Source organism: Panthera uncia, chromosome B1 (genome assembly GCF_023721935.1).
Source record: "Panthera uncia isolate 11264 chromosome B1, Puncia_PCG_1.0, whole genome shotgun sequence".
Classification (NCBI taxonomy): Eukaryota; Metazoa; Chordata; class Mammalia; order Carnivora; family Felidae; genus Panthera; species Panthera uncia.
The window spans coordinates 77488232-77507361 of NC_064811.1; the positions used below are offsets into that span (position 1 = coordinate 77488232).

At 34.4% G+C, this 19130-nt stretch overlaps 1 protein-coding gene across 1 annotated transcript in view; it reads left to right on the top strand.

The window, feature by feature from the left end:
- BMPR1B (bone morphogenetic protein receptor type 1B) overlaps positions 1–19130 on the top strand; it is a 156549-nt gene that overhangs the window by 92625 nt on the left and 44794 nt on the right. The window lies entirely within an intron of this gene.

A 19130-nucleotide genomic window follows, 5' to 3' on the forward strand; every position in this document is an offset into this window, starting at 1 on the left:
CAATAATAATTTTTGCTAGAACTTCCATACTGACTTATTTTCTGGGTTTTTAGTTAGAGAATAGGGCATTGCATAGGTAAACATTGAGAATGGTTCTGTAATAGCTGAAATACCAACTCTTACATTTTGGCAAAATATTTTGTTTGATCTCATATGTTCTTTGTGAATGTGGACCACTTTCTAACTAAACTAAGAGAGGGCCACTGTCCTTTGCTTCCATACTAGTATCACTAGTCTCTGGGAGCACTTTGGTAGTTTAAATAGAACATGAGTAAGTATATATTTCTTACCTCCTTAGTCTGATTCTGAACTTTAAGATCATATACCCAATTTATCAAAATATTTCAGAGCAAAAACATATAACACACATAGATATGTCTCCCTTGTTGTTGATGTAATTTATAATACAGAAACATCTGAAGAAAGAGTTTATGAGAGGTAATTATATTTCATCTAGCATCTGTGTATTCAGATTTTTTTGTTCTTTTTTTTTTGGTTGTGTATCATAAGATCTCATACTGATAACTCTTTTAAAGAGGAGGAAGGAAACGTTGTGGGCTTAGAATATAATATGTGGGTACATACATTATTAGCATAAATGAGGAGATACAAATTGGATAAAGAAGTGCAAAGGAAGAAAATTTAAAAGTAAGATCAGTAAGCGTTTTCAAAGTCTGGGCCACTGAGTCTACTAGGCTTTATACAATTACAAAATAAAAATAATAAAATTGCTTTTGGAGAATGTTTTGAAAACTTAAGCCATTTGTTTATCAAAAGAGGGGCAGCTTGAGCAGTATCAGGCCAGAATGTTCCAATGTGTGCCATACTCAGATTTAAGATAACACAATCATTGTAATAACATAGCCTCAGTTCAGATCTTTTTTCAGTGTCTCTGCCCAAAAGTCAACAAGATTGTCCTTTGGCAACCTTATTCCTATAAATCAAAGCAAAGGGGATGGTGGTTCAAAATCTCAGCATTATTTTAATGGCCAATTAAGTGTAATTAGAGAAAAAAAAATTTTCCACCTTAAAATATCATCTGTATGTTGCTAGTCATGTACATACCCAGGACCCAATTGAACCATCTTATTTTATTTTGGATGCACAAACTGGATTATGGGAATAGTTTAGGAGAAGGTTAATAGAACATGTTGTGGCATACCTCCTAAATTTTGGTCCTCCTTCAGCTGGCCTCAGAGTGTTACTTGGAACTCTAAATGCACTATTATCTCTAACACAAACTCTGAATATAAGTTCTATGACTTGTCAAATTATGATTAGAGGGAATGTTTTTATGGACACATGAATTTTTTTTTTACTCTGCTGTTCCTAATATATATCATAGAGAGTTTGAAATTTTTTTTTTTTTTTGTAAACTGCTTGGCTTAGCAGGTAGTAAGTATTTAATCAATGAAAAAAATAAAATATTAAACATTTTCTTTAATGCATATATTTAAATTTCATTTACATTTTAAAATTGGTATATTTTCTTCATTTCATCTCTTCTCGTGTATATAAATGAATTTTTTGTTTTTATTTTTTAACCATCTGCTATTAGGAAAGGGTATCTGTTTTTTGGATAAGTTTTTTAGATTATTTATTTAAAATGGCACAGATAGTAGCCTGGGGGCCAGATGGTTTTGTGTTTATATAAAGTGTAAAAGGAAATGGAGTGTGAGCGTTGGTGTGAGTGAATGGTCAGCAGCCCTTTTATGACTAAAGCACCAGAACAACAACAGAAAGTAACTTCCATTCCACTGTTCGCTACTAGATTTTATGGCTCCTGAGCATAGCGGCCATGTTTTTCTTCATCTCGGTGAAATCAAAGTGCCTTGCAGACAATACATGTCTCTTAAATCAATTTGGACTTACTAGTAATTTCATGCTGGTTAAAATAAATATTTTATGCTCATTTAGCCATAGACGATGAATAAGCCAGTTGTGTCTCAAATGCAGATTTTATATCAAAAATTTTAATAAGCCAAATGATATGGTGGGTTTAATAAAAAGAAAAACTTAAGGGCATGCATTTGGATTTCAGTTTTCCCAACATTTTGAAAGGTTCCAAATTATAAGAGGAATTTGACTTCTAGGATTGGTAAACCTCTTTAAAGAAAGACTTAAAAATGTTTACATAGCTGATGAATCTGTGAAGCTGTGCTTATTTTAAAATAAATTTAAGGGTTGCACATTTAGGTGCCATTCTGAGTGTCAGAAGGGTAGTATCAAAAATAGATTTCTAGATATTTAAATGTCCTATATTTTTCTGCCTTGCTTATAATCAGAGGCAGCTTTTAACCATCTGGAAATGATATATAATACACTGTGGTCAGTGGCTTTTTTTTCTTTTCTTTTTATTTATTTTTTTGATTCTAAGGTTTCCTTTCTCTTTTACCTTTCCACTGTCATATGCCATGTATCCTGAACATAGCTCAATGCCTGACTGGAATAATCTGTCTTGCCAGCTTATAATCAAAGGGAGGACTGAAAAAACAGCTGAGCTGTATTAGGCAGCCACAGTCTGGACTGCATTTCTTAACTGCTGAATAACACATCACAGGTGCAGGATTAGTGCTGCCTACGGTGCTGGTCTTTTTAGTGGAAACCCCTAGCAATTCTGTGCCTCCTCCTCATGTCTCATCCCAGGGAACCTGGCAACGATCTATCAAGCGTACAGAAATCAAAAGTGAGTAGTGGGAGAAGCTTTATATCTTGCAGAGCCTGTTTTTGCCCTCCAAAAAGTGTTAGCAAGACCAGTTAAGCCAATGCCGGCACACACAAAAAAATTAAAAAAATGATAGGACTTATTCTTTCTTGGCATAGACGGTGGAATAGAGCAGTTCAAGGGGTTCAAAAATTTTATGCACAAAAATCACATGTCAAGAAAATGCGGTTTGGCTTAGCCGTCCCAGCAGTGTATATAATTTAGGATACTTTTAAACTCCTAAAATTTTTACAACTATTTTGTGCAGTATATGTGTTGCAGTGGGGGTGTGTGTTTATCCTTCCACACTTTCCAACATTGTCATGGTTAAAATCCAGTGTTGTGGCTGTGTTAACACCTTGTGGTGTAATTTAGTTGTTCGTAGTTGTGACATCGTGAATTCTTCTGTTTGCTCCGACATGTAACTCTAAATTCATAGATTATAAAGGTCAAGGTTGCTTTCTTCCAAGTTGGGTTTTTAGAAAATGCAAAACTGTGTTAAAAGTATGATTTAAATATTGGAACAAATGAATGTTTCGAAACTGTAGTTACTAAATCACTTCCTTTTGATCAAGTAGGTTATGAATTATTTTAGCGAGGTAAATACGCACTCAGAAATGAGGGCAAGTATGTTTTAGTATTCGTGTCAGTTTTGGTATCTAAGAAAGCCTTTTTATGCAGCATAACACATATATGTGAACAAAGTCATGTAGATAGCACTGTAGATTTTGAACAATTGTTTCCTTACAGTTTTTGTCTGAAAACTATGATGGCTTTATAGTACTCAGATTTTGTCTTAATACATTCTGTTGTTGGTTACCATTATTCCATATTGTTTCACCAGGGAGAAACCTTTAAAGTTATTGGTGATGATAGTAGTTGATAATAGTGAATTTTAAGTTAAGATTAAAAAAAATGTGTATGTATAGTCTCTATGTTTCATGCCTCAAATATTTAAACATTTGAAATAGCAATATATTTGTATTTTTAGGTCAATATGAACCTTAATTAATGTATCCTTAGCAGTTACCCAATTAGAGGTTATAGAAATGATTAGAAACAAAGAGATCCTAAATGCTTTCCAGGTTTTTTCCTTTGGGGAAAAAGAATAGCATGAACATGGTGCTTTGGTTTCTGATCTGTCTGCCTTTAAAACTTTAAAACTTACTCTGTCACTTGTCTCCTTTATAGGAGTCTGTTCAGAGTAGTTTTATACATCAAGCAGTCTTGGCCTTGATGAGGCTGCAGAATAAGTGTTGGTGGGGTGGCAAGTTGAACATCTACTTTGATAAGCTTCAGCATTTGCTGTAGCAGAGCACGGAGAGGAGTCACTGAATAAAACTGTAACGCCTGGTGTGGAAATCTGCCAAGTCCACGTTGATTCTTTGACATTGTTGTCACGGGGGCTGTGGTTCGGTTTCTTTTCCAACAATCTGGTTTTGAACAGAGATAAAATACAGAGACGCTTTTAATTTTTACCTCATCCCATCAGCAGTGATTATGCTATTTTACGGATATAGATTGACGTTTAATTTGTAAACACAGTGGTCACTTGCTTGTCAAGTTCGTTATTTCTTATGTTGATACTTTTATTAAGATACCTATCACCATGTTGTATTTTTGACTGTTTTCAAAGATTTTTAATTTATGTGAACATTTGGTTGAGTGTCTCTAAGTTCAAAAACATACTAAAAACTGAGGGAAAGGTTAACTGTTGTTCAAAAAGTATACATGTGACGTCCAAAGAGGTGTATTCTGTTACATCAATTATTGTGTTTACTCAGGCTCATAACTCTGCATTAGTTACCTACAAAACACATAAATATAAATATGTATGTTGTCTGTTCACATTTATGTAATATTTAATCTTTTCGTGATTTGCTCAAATCATAATCTAGCATCCCATAAAATAAAATACTTATGTGATTGACGCTTTCACTTTTTATCCAGATGTTTTGGGATTTCTTGGTAGGGCTTTTATGATGTAAAATGTTGAAAACATGATTATCCTACAGAACCTGAGTGATGTGGTAATGTGGATGTGTGAGTATGGTGAAAACAGAAACAATTGCCAGTAAATGGAAACATGTAGAAATATTTTGTGATAAAAGCCCTAGTTCCTGTAGAGAACCAGCACATCGCTAACGTTTTTAAACTAATATGTTTTCTTAACCTACTCAGCAGTGTCAACAATAAACCACTGAAACGAAAACCTGTCAGTATCCCTGGTTTTTGTGCTTATGTTTTCTGTAAGAGATATTGGTTCATTACTGCCACCCATAGTAATCTTCCCTCCTATGCACTCCTTCCTAGGACTTACTTATATTTGACAATTATATGTGGCATTATGACATCTATTTGATTGTTTTCATATACTGTTTTATGGTTTTCCATATGTAGTTGATTTGTCTCACCATGTTCCACATGTAGTCGATTTGTCTCAGCAGCAAGATTGTCATTTTGTTGGGGGCTTTTCAAGGGTTCTGGGCCATTGTGTTACGATGGAATGGATTTAATGATTATTTGCTAAATAATTAATGCACAACAGGAAAAAGGAAAATAAATAATATAGTAGTTAGCTTTGCACAAATTCTCGATGTTTCTTGAACCCAAAACTCTGTATTTTAAAGACTTTTTGCTCACAAGGATGAGTCTAGAAAGAAAGGGAAACTAAAAGTAAGTAAGATGAAGCAAAAGAGAGGAGAATTGAAGAGAAAGGGAAATGCAGGATGAGATAAAGAAGACGGGGAGAGAAGAAAAAGAAAGAAAAATAGAAAATAAAAATGTAGGAGATGAAGGAGTGGGGAAAAGGAACAAAAGAATTGAGGTAGAGAAAGAAGGTGAAGAATGAACATAAAAATTGAAAAATAAGCTTATGCAGCACAGCAAATGACAGTGATGTACTATTATTCGCTCTTTCTACTTGCAAGGAACTATGGCAGGTCTTTCCTGGGAATATCTCATCGAGTCTTTATGGCAAACCAGTGAGTGCCGCTGCTCCTCCATGAAGGCGAAGTGACTAGCAAAGGGCAGAGAGCGAGGGAATAGTGGATCTGGGTTTGAACTGTTTTGACTGTTTCATCCTCTGTCTTGGTCAAGGCTGGGCCCGCTGCCTGCTGACCATACCTGATACCGATTTTTCATCTGACATTGCATCCCCCTCTATAGTATTCTCAGGAACTCACCACGGAATCTTACCTTGTCCCTCTCTCCTCTGACTTCTGAGACTCTTGAAGGAGAAAGGCTTCCATGTGCAGATAACATTACAGCTAATAAGAGAAAGTCTACTCTTCCCTTAAAATATATGATTTTGCTTTGGTATTTTTGAATCAGAACTGTATTTGTATTTGATTACTTTTAAGAGTTTAGGCACATATCCCTTTTGTTGATGACTGGGTTTCGTTTTGTTCCTATATATTTTTCCTAAGTCCTTGTTGCAGACAACATAGAAAAATTATTTGAAAATGGCTTCGTACAATAAAAGAGGGTTTGGCAATGAATATTGAGGTCGGGCCTTTGAACTGAATTAGCTTATTAGACAGTAAATTAAGTCACTGAACTGAGTTAAAGGATTCAAGGTTTGAATGAAGACAATAAAATTTAATAAAAATTAGTTATCTATTTAAACCTATTATTTGAGATCACTAAAGTTATTTTAAATTTTTTTTTCAACGTTTATTTATTTTTGAGACAGAGAGAGACAGAGCATGAACAGGGGAGGGGCAGAGAGAGGGAGACACAGAATCTGAAACAGGCTCCAGGCTCTGAGCGGTCAGCACAGAGCCCGATGCGGGGCTCGAACTCACGGGCAGTGAGATCATGACCTGAGCTGAAGTCGGACGCTTAACTGACCGAGCCACCCAGGCGCCCCGAATTTTAAAGATTAATATTATTTGTAAGCTCTGATTCAAATTTTATCCCTGCTTATCGTAAGCTTTTGTTTTTAACCAATGTATTTTTGTTTGAGAAAGGGAATGGACATTAGTTCACATTATTTATTATCATAACAACATGAAAGGAATAGAATAGGTCATTCCCAAAGCAATACTGGCCAGTTCAATGCTTTCAAATGTTTCTTCACTAATCTTTTCACCCAAGATACTTGAAGTGTAAACTTGTTTGATAGGAATTTCAGTTTCTCTTCTTGCTCCTGCCTGCCCTCTGGTGAAGATGGGGTATAACAGTGAAGACACTTAAAATTTTGTTAATTTTTGAGATAATGCAGAAAGCTAAAAAAGAAAAAGAAATGAAGAAAGAAGAACAAATTACTAGTAGATTCTGTGGCACAAAATAATCAGATGTCATCTGACTGAATTTGGAAGAATCTAATCCAATTCTCAGTGTCTTGTGTTTTGCAACTTAAGTGTCCTTAATTATCTATGTTGTTCATAAAGATTGTTCTATGGTTTCATGTGACAGTGGATTCTGCTATTCTCTTCACTATGACGTATGAAACCATCTTTTATATCACAAACTTAAAATGGTTTTATTTATGATAATTTTGAAGTGATAAGAATGTTACTAAGAAAAAAAATTTAATATAAAATATACTTCAAAATATAATGGATGACTATGGAAGTTAAAATTTATCTCTTGGAAAGTTGTTCTATTGTACATTCATTTTTTACATTTACTTTTATTTTTCTGTGTTTTTTGAGTTTTTGTGAAAATCTTGTTTCATTTTTCTATAAAAATCATGTGGAAGAGTACACAATAATATAAAATAATATAGAAATATTTTTAAATAATTGATTTGTTAAGCATATACATCAAAAATGAGTTATTTTATGGTGTTTATACCAAGCTACAAACTAATTGTCCACTGATTCCAAATAAATACCTCAAAGAAGCTCTTTATAACACTGCCTTATTTCCTAACTTATACAAGAAGAGATACCACAGAAAACTTGTATATAGCTATATATAAATCTATAAAGTAGCTGAAAACATATATAACTGTAATATGTTATATACCTATTATATATGTATATATATATACACATATGTATCAAGATACTCAAGAAAAATAACTTCCTATTTAAACTTTGTAATTCAATGGAAATCACATTATTATATGATGATCATTAGGTTACTTCATGAAGTTTGATTGATTTGCAAGGAATTAATTTGCAAGGAATAAATCTCTCTTAGGTATGAAAATCGTAAGGATTATAAATATAATTTAGTTGTAATTCATTAAGAACACACACACAAACATGTCTTGAACTGATCTTGTGGTTCATTTGCTCTCTAAAGATCTCGTGGTCCTCTGAAAAAATGAGAACTAATTTTAGATTGGTTTTTACAGCCCTACTTTTTATTACCATCATAATTTGGATAGTTAACTACCTTATTAACTGTAATGTAACCAGCTATGTCAAGCAGACAACATCTGAAGTGTCTGGATTCATACTGTTAGGGCAAAGATTGGTATTAGAGAGACAGACACAGAGGAGAGGGGAGGGTAGGAGGGAGGAAGGAAAGTGAAAAATGGAATGAGCTTCTAAAGAGTAATTTATTCAGTGAGGTATTTACTTCTAAGAAATTTCTAGAAGTCAGGCTTTTCCATTTGCCCCCCTACCCCTACATTTTCCTGTCAGGTTTATTTATAATTCTGTTACTAACTATGAAAGCCATAATTGACTGGAAATCTACTGAGAAGAAATCATCACTTTTGTTGAAATTTTATTCAACTTAAGTAGAAGTCATTCACTATTTAGCTTTCCTTAGTAGAAAAAAATTTTTAATGGTTTCACCTGTTGATTTAGAAAATTTGATGTACTAAATTGTACTTAATGTTTCTTTAATGATCATCTTTCAGTTGTTTTCATTGATTATCTTTTATATAAAATTTAACACATAATCAAGTAAAATGAGGGCCTAATTAATAAAGATCTTACATTATTTGAATTAGCTGACTAAATCAAACACTGTTGTCTCTTAAAGTCTGCCTTTCTCCTTTTTCAAGTGGAGAGATACTAAAAATATAATAAAAATAATAAAATATGTAAAATAAAATTTGACAGTTGTCTTAATCAGACATCTAATATTTGGGATAAATCTCCATTATTGCTATTCCTTTGTTCATCTAAATGCTCACATTTATCATATATATATATATATGTGTGTGTGTGTGTGTGTGTGTGTGTATGTGTGTACACACACACACACACACATATATCTTTGTCTTTTCTTCTAATTCTTATTTTAGCATTATTATTATCTGGCTAAATTCATGGTTTTATAAAATCATTATTCTTTATATACATATAATTGTGCTTTTTATGCCTTAGTTGCTGCTTCAGATGTTTGAAAATGTCTGGCTTATGTTTGTGAGGCTGGTTTGATTTTGAGCAAATTTAGAATGGCTTTATATGAAAGTGATTTTTTAAATAATTTTTTTCATAATGATAACAGTAGATAAAACAGTCCAGTTTATTACTATCCCTTTTTCTCAAATGGGAACTTGCTATTAAGAAGATCTTAATCAGTAAATAAAAACCTTCCAACATACAAAAGTCCAAGACTAGATGACTTCATTAGTGAATTCTGTCAGACAATTAAAGAAGAATTATTATCAATTCTTCTCAAATTCTTCCAAAAAAACAGAAGAGGAGGGAACACTTTCAAACTAATTTTATGAGGCAGGCAGTACCCTGATACTAAAACCAGACAAGGACACCACAAGAAAAGAAAATTATGAACCAATATCCCTGATGAACACAGATGCAAAAATCCTCAACAAAATACTTACAAACTGAATACAACAATACATTAAAAGGATAATTCACCGTGATTGAGTGGAATTTATTTCAGGGATACAAAGATGGCTCAACGTCCACAAGTTAATCAGTGTGGTACACCACATTAACAAAAGGAGGAATAAAGATCATATGATCAACTCAATAGATGCAGGAAAAGCACTTGACAAAAATCAACATCCATTTGTTGATTGCATCAACAAATGCATCAATAAAAAACCTCTTGGTAAAGAAGGTATAGAGAGAACTTACCTCAAATAATAAGGACCATATACAAGAAGCCCATAGCTAAAATTATATTCAGTAATTGAAAAGCTGATAGTTTTTCTTCTAAGATCAGGAATGAGACAAGGATGCCCACTCTCACCTCTTCTATTCAACATAGTATTGGAACTCCTAGCCAGAGTGGTTAGACAAGAAAAAGAAATAAAAGACATCCAAATTGGAAAGAAAGAAGTAAAGACGCCACAATTTGCAGATGATATTGTATGTAGAACACTCTAAGAGCTCAATTAAAAAACATTAGAACTAATAAATGAATTCCAGTAAAGTTGCAGGATATAAATTCAATATACAGAAATCTGGTGTATTTCTATACATTAGTAATGAAATACCAGAAAGAAAAATTAAGAAAACAATCTCATTTACAATTTCATCGAAAGGAGTAAAATAACTAGGAATAAATTTAACCGAAGAGGTGAAAGATCTATATACTAAAAACTGTAAGACATTGGATGGAAGAATTGAAGACACAAACAAATGGAAAGATATTTCATGTTCATGGATTGGAAGAATTGATATTGTAAAAATGTTCATGCTACCCAAATCAATTTACAGATTCATTGCAATCCTCATCAAAATTCCAATGGCATGTTTCATAGAAATAGAACATACAATTCTAAAGTATTTATGGAACCATGAAAGACTCGAAATAGCCAAAGCAGTCTTGAGAAAGAAGAACAAAGCTGGAGGTATCATGCTCCCTGATTTCAAACTACAGTTGGTCCTTGCACAATGTGGGGCTTAGGGGTGCTGACCCTCTCCCCACCTACCCCCCCGATAGAGCAAAAAATTCATGTATAACTTTTTACTCCACCCAAACTAATAGCCTGCTGTTGATTAGAAGCCTTAGTGATAACATAAACAGTTGATTAACACGTATCTGTATTTTATATGTATTATATACTATATTCTTATAATAAAGTAAGCTAGAGAAAAGTAAATATTATTAAAATCATAAATAAGAGAAAATACATTTATAATACTGTACTGTATTTATTGAAAAAATCTACATGTAAAATCTGCACAGTTCACACTAATGTTGTTCAAGGGCCAACTGTAAATCACAAATTATAGTAATCAAAACAGTATGGTACTGGGCATAAAAACAGACACATAGATCAATAGAACAGAATAGAGAGCCTAGAAATAAACGCATGCATGCATACATGGTCAATTAACTTATGACAAAGGAACCAAGAATATACAATTGGGAAAGATGATTTCTTCAATTAATGCTGTTGGGGAAAATGGACAGCCACATGCAAAAGAATGAAAATGGACTATTGTCTTATATGCAAAAATTAACTCAAAATGGATTGAAACCTTTAACTTAAGACCTATAACCATAAAACCCCTAGAAGAAAACCTAGGCATAGGCTCCTTGACTTTAGTCTTGGCAATGATTTTTTGGATCTGACCCCAAAAGCAAAGGCAGCTAAAGCCAAAAATAAACAAGTGGGACTATATCAAACTGAAAAGCTCCTTCACACAAAAGGAAATCATTGACAAAATAAAAAAAGGAAATATATTGGGGCACCTGACTGTTGGCTCAGTCAGTTAAGCTTCAGACTCTTGATTTAGGTTCAGGTCATGATCTCATGGTTTGTGAATTCAAGCCCAGCATTGGGCTCTGTGCTGACAGTGCAGAGCCTGCTTAGGATTCTCCTCTCTGCCCACCCTCCCTCAGTGAATAAGTGAACATTAAAAAAAGGCAACTTGCTGAGTGGGAGAAAATATTTGCAAATCATATATCTGATAAGGCGTTAATATTCAAAACATAATGAACTCATACAACTCAATAGTAAAAAACAAAAATCTGACTTGAAAATGAGCAGAAGATCTGAATAGATGCTTTTCCAAAGAAGACAAATAGGTGCCCAACAGGTACATGAAAAGATGTTCAACATTATTAGTCATCAGGGAAATGCAACTCGAAATGAGATTTAACCTCACACCTGTTAGACTGGTTGTTATGAAACAAACAGATAAATGCTGGCGAGGATGTGGGGGAAAGGGAACCCTTGTGCCTGTTGTTAGGAATGTAAATTGGTACAGCCACTATGGAAAACAGTATGGAGCCCCCTCAAAAAATGTAATAAAGAACTACCATATGACCCTGCAATTTCACTTCTGGATATTTACCTAAAGAAAATGAAAATACTTAACTTGGAAGATATCTGCACCCCCATGTTCATAGCAGCATTATTTACAATAGCCCAGATATGGAAACAACCTAAGTGTCCATCAATAGATGAATGGATAAAGAATATGTGGTAGATAAATACACACTGGAACATTATTCAGCCATAAAAAAAGGAAATCTTGCCATTTGTGGCAGCATGGATGGATTTTTATGGGTCCATTATATTGAGTGAGGCCATTATATTAAGTGCAATAAGACAGAGAAAGACAAATAACAGATGATCTCACTTATATGTAAAAGCTTATAAAACAATACAAAATACAGCCAGACTCACTGATAACAGAATGGTGGTTGCTAGAGGCAGGGGGTGGGGGTGGGCAAAAGGGGTGAAGGGAGTCGAAAGGCACAAACTTCCAGTTATAAAATAAATAAGTCCTGGGGATTTAATGTGCGGCATGGCAACGGTAGTTAATAATATTTGAAAATTGCTAAGAGAGGAGATCCTAAACGTTTTCATCACAAGAAAAACAAACTAACAAATGTATGGTGACAGATGTTAATTCGACTTACTGTGATGATCTTTTTGCAATATATACAAATATCGAATCATTAGGTTGTACACCTGGAACTTATATAATGTTGAATGTCAATTTTACCTCAAGAAAAAGATCTTATGATTGTTCTTTTTAACAATGTTCTTAGATTTTAAAATGAGTCTAATCAGATTTGATCATTCTGCTACTGCTGCTTCTCTACCCCCTTGTCTCCTATTAACCTGCAAATTATCACTCAACTATTTTAATTTTATCTCACAATTGGAAATATTATTAATTGTGTGATAATGAATTTCATTTCACAGGGAGTTAAACACACATAGATTAATTGACTCCTACGTAGCACTTGCATACTTTGACATAAATTCCTCCCTTGATTTGATTATTTTGGCAAAAGTAAGTGAAGAACTCTCCACTTGTCTCATTTGCATTTAACTATTAATTTATTTAATAATGCTAATTAAAGAAATCATTTTATCATCTTACCATTTTTACTTGTTCAGGTTACATTGTATGAATGCAACCATATATGCTTATTCAGGAGCTTATCTATTAACTCACTTTTAAAAAAATCCATTTGAGAGAGAGAGAGAGAGAGAGAGAGAATGCAGGAAGGGCAGAGAGAGAGGGTGAGAGAGAGATCCCAAACAGGCTCTGCACTGTAAGGGCAGAGCCCTATTCGGGGTTCAAACTCATGAACAGTGAGATCATGACCTGAGCCAAAATCAAGAGTTTGCTGCTTAACCAACTGAGCCACCCAGGCACCCCTGTTAACTCACTTTATAGAAATGGTAACTTTATTGTGAACTAGCAATACTTCTTTTCTCCTTTTTTTTTTTTTTGTTCTTGTGGAATGTGTTTCTGGTAAGATGGCATATATTCTGACTGCATGTTAGTGTTAAATATTTTAGAAAGATTATGCAGCAGTATTTCATTTTCACAATTTTTATAGAAAGTATGTTTCTTAACTGATTTGTCCAGTGTTTGAGAGCCAGGATTTGACTATGAAACTTGCTTGGAGCTAGTGATTCAGGTATCCTTCCATATTCATAACTGAAGTAGTTAACTTAGGATGTTCTACAAAATACCTCAAAATGGATTGTTGATAGCTTGCAATAGAGAATGAGGCACACATGTGTATACAAACACATAAAATACGGTCAACCGTAGTGGATTTAGTGTTACTACCAAGCCAATGTTCATAGGTCCAGTGGTATAGCCATTAATGAAATTTTTCTAGGGATATTTCTTGTTAGTGGATTTTTTTTTTTGGTTTTGATTTTTTGGTTTTTCCTTGTTCACTGATTTCTTTATTCCACATCAGGAGAGAAGACTAATTAATTACTTCCCTATTTTGAACTGAGAAGCAAATTGCAAATGCTTTTAAATAGCTCCAACTACTGGGGCGCCTGGGTGGTTCAGTCGGTTAAGTGTCTGACTCATATGAGATACGTTATTTCAAAACCTGCTGTTTTTTTCTTTTAACATAAAGAGACTGCCTTCTTTTTTCTTGAAGCATCCTCCCAACTTCTCCTGTTTAGTAGGGACTACACCTATTCCTTTTTACATTTTTTTCTTTTGGTATTTTTCTCATATCCCTAAATAAATAATTGTACTACTACCTCTTGATTATTCAATTTTAGGCATTACCTTTGACTTTCCACTTTGGAAGGTTTACCACTCTCTCCCCCATTACATACATATTTCCATCCCCTATGCTATATATATATATATATATATATATATAGGGGTTAAATGTTAGTTGTTTCTTTATATTCCTGTGTTTCCATCACAAATTCATTTCCAAATTCTCAGTTTAAATTTAAAATACCTGAGTTACTCTGTTAATTTTAACTTTTTGGATCTCTGTCTCCCAGAATTTTTTGACCCGAGTTTAGTCAGACCTGGTTGTTCCTTCTGTCCAGTCATAGATCTTTTCTTTTACTCTCCACCTTTACCTTTATTTTGAGAGTATGCTTCTCTGTTCTCTTGGGTGGGATCGTCTCCTATAGCAGAAATTCTTTTTTTTCTGTTTTCTCGTTTCACACTTTAATTTGGGCAGAGCATCTCCTCCAATAGCTTCTTGAGAAAGGTGGATGAGAGGTGGAATCTTTGAGACTTTGAAAAATCTTCCGATGCCATTTTCCTTTACTCGTATTTGATTTATAATTTTCCCAGGTATTGATTTCTGGATTTGAAACACTTTTCCCTCAGAATTTTGAAGACATCACCCTATTTTTTACCCTAGTTTCCAGTTTTGCTGTAGAAAGTTCAATGCCACGCTTATTTTTCATCTCTTTTATTTTTACCTTTTGTATATATACAATATGTGATATACAAACCCTCCCTTTGTCTCTGGCGTTATAAAATTTTATGATAACATACCTTGGTGTAGGTCTATATGTATGCTCTATGGTTCCTTTCAAACTAGAAAATCATGATTTTCAGTTAATGGGAACTGTACCTGACTTATTTATTTGATGATTTCCTCCCCTTTATTTTCTCAAGCCTCTCTTTCTAGATATATTCAGGTTTTGAATCTCCTGGATCGATGCTTTAATTTAGGGAGCTCTTCCATCTCTGTGTTTTGCCTTGTATTGCGGGAAATTTCCTGATCTTTATCTCAGCTCACCGACTGAGATTTTTATTTAGGCAATCATTTTTAGAGTTCCTTGTTTGTTACTTCCTTTTTGTAGCAACACATTCTTGTTTCACTGATGCAATGTATTTTTTTTATAAAGATGACAGTATTAATTATAGGTTTTTAAAGTTTTTTTCTTCCACTGTATGTTTCTTCCAAGTGGCTTTCTTCTGTGTGTGTTTTTTCAATTTTTGATGTTTGAGGTTTTCTTCATATATCTGGTGACCCTGAATTAGTGGCATATGCATATGAGAATGGATCACTATAAATGCTGACTGCCAACTCTGTTTGTTGGGTAGATTTTGTCACCAGTGGGCCTCACCATAAGACAATATTGCAGGGCTGTTTCGCTGAGAAACTTCTAATATCCCTGTCTTTAGGTATTTTCTTGTTTTTGACCTGGCCAAATTCCTGAGTAAAGAAGAGATAAGCCAGGCTGCATCATGTTCTGGAAGCCATGTAGAGGGAAAGACGGGAGGAGTCCATAGCCAGTGTAAACGTTCACTGAATGTTTGCAGTAAAGTGGCACCCCTCCCCTCCCCTGTGCTTAGTCTTCTACAGTCCCTCACCTTTAAAATTTTTTTTTGTTTTTAAATTTTCTAGTTTTTTAATTTACATCCAAGTTAGTTAACGTATAGTGCAATAATGATTTCAAGAGTAGAATCCAGTGAGTGATTCATCCTCTATGTATAACACCCAGTGCTCATCCCAACAAGTGTTCTCCTTAATGCTCTTTGCCCATTTAGCCCATCCCCCCACCCACAACCCCTCCAGCAACCCTGTTTGTTCTCTGTATTTAAGAGTCTCCTATGTTTTGTTCCCTTCCCTGTTTTTTTAAATTATTTTTGCTTCCCTTCCCCTATGTTCATCTCTTTTGTATCTTAAATTCCACATGAGTGAAGTAATATATTTGTCTTTCTCTGACTAATTTTGCTTAGCATATACCCTCTAGTTCCATCCACATTGCAAATGGCAAGATTTCATTCTTTTTGATTGCTGAGTAACACTCCGTCATATATATATATGTGTGTGTATATATATATATATATATATACACACACACATATATATACACGTATATATATGTATATATATATGAAACACTCCATCATATATACATATATATATATATATATACACACATATATGTATACATATGTGTGTGTGTGTATATATATATAGTGAACATATGGGCTCTTTCCATACTTACAGTTCCTCACCTTGATGATAAAACACAAAAATAAGGCATCTCGGTGATATGCATAATAGATTTACTCTTCCAGTCTTTGTTGGGGATGTGGGGGTGGGATGGGTGGAGATGTTGTTACCAGCCTTTGGGAATTAGAGAGGGTAACTGAACTCTACTTCTTTCTTTCTTTTTAAATTTTTATTTATTTTTGAGAGAGAGAGAGAAAGACACAGAGTAAGAGCAGGGAAGGGGCAGAGAGAGAGGGATACACAGAATCTGAAACAGGCTCCAGGCTCTGAGCTGTCAGCAGAGAGCCTGATGCGGGACTCGAACTCATGGACTGTGAGATCATGACCTGAGCCAAGGTTGGACGCTTAACCAACTGAGCCACCCAGGTGCCCCAGCTGAACTCTACCTCTAAAAGCAACTGGTGGTACCACTCTTGAGCCTTTTTGAGCTTAAGTGGTAAAATTGTTTTGCTTCTTGGTTTTTCTCCACCTTAGGCTTAGGAATCAGCATTTTTAGCTTTGTCAGATCAGTTACTGCTTTCCTTCTGCTTACCAGTCTTGTACTGGTCTCTTTTATATTGTAGGCTCAATTTTTTAGCCTTTTTTCTTGTTATTCTAGTGGGATGTCATAATTAAAATACTCTGTGTGGGGCTCCTGGGTGGCTCAGTTGGTTAAGCGTCTGACTTCAGCTCAGGTCATGATCTCACGGTCCGTGAGTTCAAGGCCCGCGTCGGGGTCTGTGCTGACAGCTCAGAGCCTGGAGCCTGTTTCAGATTCTGTGTCTCCCTCTCTCTCTGACCCAACCCCCGTGCATTCTCTGTCTCTCTCTGTCTCAAATATAAATAAATGTTCAATTTTTTTTTAATAAAATACTCTGTGTCATCTGCCCTTTCCAACAAAAGATAACATTTTAATATTTTTCTTGCCGATAAATATACTCCACATCAGCATTTTAGTGACTCTCTTTTTAGAGGTCTATCTTATCCCCTGTTGTAAATATGGGCTGTTATAAGCAATATTGCAAAGAACCTCCTTCTAGCTAAAATTCATATCAGTCTTTAAATAAATTTAAAATGTGAGGAAATTCTGAATCCTTTCTTGAAATGTTTCTTACCAAATGACATCTTATTGCCAGTAGTATGAAGATGTCTCCTTTTCTAATGAAGACCATTCAGTGTAAAGATTCCATTTAGCCACTTTTGCCACCAAATGGGAAATCCTGCCTATGTTTAGTTCACCCTGTATTCTCAGTCTGTGCCTGGATCAGGAAAGGCACCTGATACATGCTTGCTAATTAGACATATGCATAATAAATTAATTTTAATTATTTTGTTTTATAACTTCAAGGAGAAGAGGTCTGGCATGAAGGCAGCAGGGTGTAATAAGTTTTAAATATCTTATGTTCATCACTTTGAGTTACTTTGCGGTTGCTCAGGTCATAAAGTAGGAAGATTGAGAACCAGGTTTAAAAAGAAGGAAGCCAGCGTGGCAGGGTGATATATAGGCTTATCTGCACCCAGTGCACCTGGATTGCAAGCAGTACTGAGGCATTTATGCAGGCGAACTTGTAACAAAGGACTTTAAATATAAGATACTAACATACAATATGTTTGATTTATTTTAGTATTTAAAGATAAGCGTCCTATTGTATAGAGAAAGTATACATCTCTTGCAATAAATTATATGGTTGGATTAAGTAAATATTATTTGCTTAATCTAGTCCCGGGTTTCTCAGAGTGGAGTCTGCACATGATCTGTCTCAGAATCACATGGGATCTTGAATATTCACTTCCCTTGGCTCACCTGAGACCTATGGAATGAGGATTTGGTATGTAACAAACTCCTCATATACACGTGGCCATCTACAGGTCTTCTCTAGGCTAAAATATAAGAAACTGTTGGAGAAAGTTAGGTGCACATTTTATATAAATTTGAAGAATCTAATGAATTTAGAATTAATGATTGGAGGAATTGCTGGTAAATTGATTTAACATACTTTATTGCTTTCCCCTTCAATTTTCACTAAGCATTCAACTAATTATCTTACCATGCAAAAATTATCCCATCTTCTTTTAAAACTCTCATTTTCTGATGGAACCAGTGGCTAGAGGCATTAGTTTGTGGTTTAAGAAATTAACATTTGCATATGTATGCATGTGTATTATTGCTAAACAGAATAGCGATAGTATGCTATTGAGTATATTGCATCTTTGGCCTAGAATTTCAGTGTTTTAACCCAGCATCTTTTAGATAATTTGTTCTAATTTGATTTGTTTTAATTATAAGCAAGCTCAATTTGTGGTGAGAGAGATTTTAAATCAAACATTGCTCAGGTTGACCATTTATGCAGTGACGTAACATGTATGAGAGCTCCTGCCACAATGGCTAAAATATCATAGGTATCAGTTAATGCATGCCTCCTTTTGGAGCTTCATTACTTTTCAAAAGTGGTGGTAAAGAGGAAAAATATGAAAACCATCTTAGTCATAGGTCACCCTGTATTAATGAACCGTCTTACTATTAAAAAAAAAAATAGATCCTTCCAATAATATTAGCTAACAGTAATATGTTACTACATGACATATACACTCTAAGCTGCTGACATGAGGTAGGTGGTTGTAATAACCTCCACTTTAATGATAAGTGGAGCACAACGAGATTATTTATAAAGTTATCCAAGGTCAACCAACTGGTAAATAGTAAAGCCTAATTTTGACCTCAGAAAATCTGTCTCTAGAGATCATGTCTACTATTATGTCTTCCATCAAAGATGTACAACCATCGCTACTCTAATAGGAAGACACTTTCCATGTAAAAGCTGATAGGGAAGAGGTATCATTTGATATA